Consider the following 4,370-nt stretch of genomic DNA (forward strand, 5'->3'; position numbering starts at 1 on the left):
CTCTGTTCAGAAAAGTTTGTGCCGAAATAGAGGATCCAGGAATCAGCCATCAAACATTTCTTAAAAGTCGTACTTGTTTAAAAAAGGATTGTATTAAATAATGTTTATTTTCTTTTGTGACTTCATTTTGCATAGAGGGGGAATCAAATTGGGCTTCTTTGTTAAATAGGGTTTTGCCCACAGGGACATCCTCTGTGTTTTGAATCTGTTGTCTGTGAGAGTAGCTTGCATGCTAATCTCACAGAGGTTTTTTTCTCACCCTTCTTTAACTAAAAGTCTTCTTTTAAGAAACTGAATGATTTTTCCTTGTTTTAAGATCCAAGATTTTTTGGATCTGGGCTCACCAGGAATTGGTGGGAGGTGAATCAGTCTCAGTCCTGCCACGAAAAGGGGGATAAGGACTGGGGAAATATTTCACGGGTAAGACAGAGTTTCCAAATGATTCTCCCATAAATGTTTGTTTAAACTGTTTGATGGTGGCAGCTGCCAGATCTAAACTGTTAAGTAAGCTTAGGGGTTATCTCATGCAGGTCCCCACATCTGTACCCTAAAGTTCAGAGTGGGGGGTGACACCTTGGCAAATGTATAACCAGTATCCTCACTCATTTTATTCATGCGGATACCTATTAATGTTTCCCACATCACAACACATTATTGACACATGGAGCAGCATAAAATATGGAATTGGCATTAGAAGGCTCATTTGTTCATAATTCATTTATCTGAATAATTAAAATGTCATTTTTCTGTGTGTGAAGAGTGACCAATCAGCTTCACCCACGAGAATGGCCTCCATTAGTACATGCAGTGTCTCATATTAATATTGTCTCTCCACCCAGGCATTTGTATTGTGACCATCACCCTACAGCCTGGGCACATACAGGAAGTCAGGAGAACATACGGTACATGCAGGAGAGACCGTTCTGCCTCAGAGTTGGACACCTTCTCCCCTACTCCATGTCAGATTCCAACACAACTGACTTCACCAACCCCTCCACCTTCATCCTGCAGGGCATTCCTGGCCTGGAGGCAGCCCATGTCTGGATCTCCATCCCCTTCTGCACCATGTACATCATAGCCATCTTGGGGAACTTCACCATCCTGTTCATTGTGAAGATGGAGGCGAACCTCCATGGCCCCATGTACTATTTCCTCTGCTTGCTGGCTATCACCGACCTGATCATGTCTACGTCCATCCTGCCCAAAATGCTGAGCATCTTCTGGTTCAATTCCAGGGAGATCAGTTTCAGTGCCTGCCTCACCCAGCTGTATGTCTTTCACTCCTTCTCAGTGATAGAGTCAGGAATCTTCGTGGCCATGGCTTTTGATCGCTATGTGGCCATTTGTGATCCCCTGAGACATGCAACCACACTGACAAACCCTGTGGTGGCTAAGATCAGCCTGGCTGTGGTGCTGCGTGGCAGCATGCTCGTATTACCCTACCCGTTCCTGTTGAGGCAGTGGCCATATTGCAGAACCAACGTCATCCCTCAGCCATACTGTGGCCACATGGCCGTATTGAAGCTGGCCTGTGCCGACATCCGCATCAGCAGTTACTATGGCCTCTTTGTACTATTCTGTGTGATGGGTCTGGATGTCATTTTTATTATTTTGTCCTATACTCAGATCCTCAGGGCCATCTTCTCCCTCCCCACAAAGGATGCTCGTCTCAAGACTTTGGGGACCTGCAGCTCCCACTTATGTTCCATCTTAGTCTTTTACATCCCAGGTCTATTCTTCTCTCTCTCTTACCGGTTTTACCAGAATGTGCCCCTGCATTTCCACGTTCTCATAGTCAATGTGTACTACTTGATGCCCTCCATGCTGAACCCCATCATCTACGGGGTGAGGACCAAACAGATCTGGGGGAGGGTGCTCCGCTCTTTACTCATAAAGGGACATAAAGTTTTATCCTGACTCTCTGACTGAGTCTGTGCAGAGATGGCTGGTGACAGGTGCTGTGCCCTCTTCCCTGAATCACTTACTGGGCAATCAGAGAGACATTAAACCCTTTCCTGACCTTACTGTGTATTGTCAGCTTTGGAATCAGTCTGGGTACAGTTCATTAACACATAGGGTTTCCACCTTTCAGTATTTGGTAACTGAACTCTTGAGTCTCCTGCACCCTCTCTTACTATTCCCTCAAGGCTCTGCCCCTTGCCCCACCTATTGCCCCAAAGTTCTGCTCACTTAAGAACATAAGAACAGCTACACGGGGTCAGACCAAAGGTCCATCCAGCCCAGTATCCTGTCTTCCAACAGTAGCCAATGCCAGGTGCCCCAGAGGGAGTGAACCTAACACGTAATGATCAAGTGATCTCTCTCCTGCCATCCATCTCCATCATCTGACAAACAGAGGCTAGGGACACCTTTCCTTACGCATCCTGGCTAATAGACATTAATGGACTTAACCACCAGGAATTTATCCAGTTCTCTTTTAAATTCTGTTCTAGTTCTATCATTCACAGTATCCTCAGGCAAGGAGTTCCACAGGTTGACTGTGCGCTGTGTGAAATACTTCCTTTTGTTTGTTTTAAACCTGCTGCCCATTAATTTCATTTGGTGACCCCTAGTTCATATATTATGGGAACAAGTAAATAACTTTTTCTTATTCAGTTTCTCCACATCACTCATGATTTTATATACCTCTTTTCTTTAATCCTCTGAACATTTTCTAATGCCAGTATATCTTTTTTGAGATGAGAAGACCACAGTATTCATAATTTGAGCGTACCATGGATTTATATAAGGGCAATAAGATATTCTCCGTCTTATTCTCTATCCCTTTTTTAATATTTGGGGTTATTTTTTCCAACGTGCATTACTTTACACATCGGAAAAAACGTCTCCGTTTCCCTTCCTCCATCACCCACTGGATCAGCTCTGATTCCTCCTCCCCCCCCCAACTGGGCTCACCCTGCCGTAGGGCTGGGAAGGAGCTTGCAGGGAGTGCAGTGGGGACCCAGCTCTGGGGCCCACAGGCCACTCAGCAGCAGAGGGGGAAGCCAGGAAGCCCCACACAAATAGCTGAGGCTTGGGAGCAGAGCTGTGAGGCAGGCAGGTAAGGCTGTGCACCGGACAGCTTGTGAGCCCTGACCCTCGCCTACCAATTCCTGAGGGCAGAGACCTTTGTCTGCCTTATTTCCTTAGCTTTCAGCTCCTCTTTGTCCCTCCCTTCTGGGGGCCTGTATCAGACAGGATTCCTACAATGGGTGTGGGCCGGGAGCTCTTTGTTATCCAAACTTTGGTGCACAAATGAGTCTTTAAAATGTATTGTTCTAAATAATCAATGCAGTGCAGACTGCCTGAGTCCATTTCAGGTGATAGCTAAAGTTTGCCACTTTTGCCCTCTTTTTCGTTTGTTAAGGATAGAGAAGGGCTGCAGCCGCATGAGCAATGTAGTTGTCTAAACAATATCTTCTGTGTGAAGGAATGGTACCTCTCCTCTCCCTTCTTTTCCCCAGCTACTTAAATGTGTTCAGGGTCATGATTCCTTCCTCCCTCCTCCCCCCATAAATTGCTGATTAAGGAAAGTTGTGCTTACAATTGTTGTAAAGAAACATGTGTTTGATGCTATAAACAGTAAACATGGGCAGGTATAATTATATGCGTGATATGGCTATTGCTATTCATTATATGGGGGTTGATATCACTAAAGAAGGGTTTGAGGCTGTTTTACAAATGTGTGTATTTACATAATATCTTAGATAAAAGAGTGTCAGGTGATTAACCTGGGGCTTACTCAACAGCTGGGTCGAGGGGAACAAGTACTGCAATAAATGGGTCCGTTCTCTCAATCCGCCTCTGGGTCCTCCTCTTCCTTCTTTCCATCTCTAATGTGATCATTGTATGTGAAGTTATAAAGATTTGCTATGTACGTGAAAAGTGCAAACTCAGGCATTTAGGGATTAATAACAAGAATTTTTGTTTTAAGCTGGGGACTCATCAGCTGGAATTAACAGAGGAGGAAAAGGAACTCTGAGTATTGGCTGATCACAGGATGACTATGAGCTGCCAATGTGATGTGGTCATAAAAAATACTAATGCGGTCTTCGAATGCATCAGGCGAGGTATTTCCAGTAGAGATAAAGAGGCATTAGTACCGTTACACAAGGCACTGGTGAGACTTCATCTGGAATACTGTGTGCAGTTCTGGTCTCTCATGTTTAAGAAGGATGAATTCAAAGTGGAACAGGTACAGAGAAGCGCAGCTAGGATGATCCGAGAAATGGAAAACCTGTCATATGGAAGGAGACTCAAAAAGCTTGGCTTGTTTAGCCTAACCAAAAGAAGGCTGAAGGCAGATATGATTGCTCTTCATAAATACATCGGTACCAATGTGGACACAAGAACAAATGGGTATAAACTGA

General features: G+C 44.8%; 1 pseudogene; it reads left to right on the forward strand.

Annotated features, from left to right (window-relative positions):
- The first annotated feature begins 957 nt into the window (after positions 1 to 957).
- On the forward strand, positions 958 to 1,904 carry LOC115643087 (annotated as a pseudogene).
- Positions 1,905 to 4,370: the final 2,466 nt, after the last annotated feature.

The sequence above is a fragment of the Gopherus evgoodei genome, unplaced genomic scaffold, assembly GCF_007399415.2.
Source record: "Gopherus evgoodei ecotype Sinaloan lineage unplaced genomic scaffold, rGopEvg1_v1.p scaffold_50_arrow_ctg1, whole genome shotgun sequence".
NCBI classification, from domain to species: domain Eukaryota; kingdom Metazoa; phylum Chordata; order Testudines; family Testudinidae; genus Gopherus; species Gopherus evgoodei.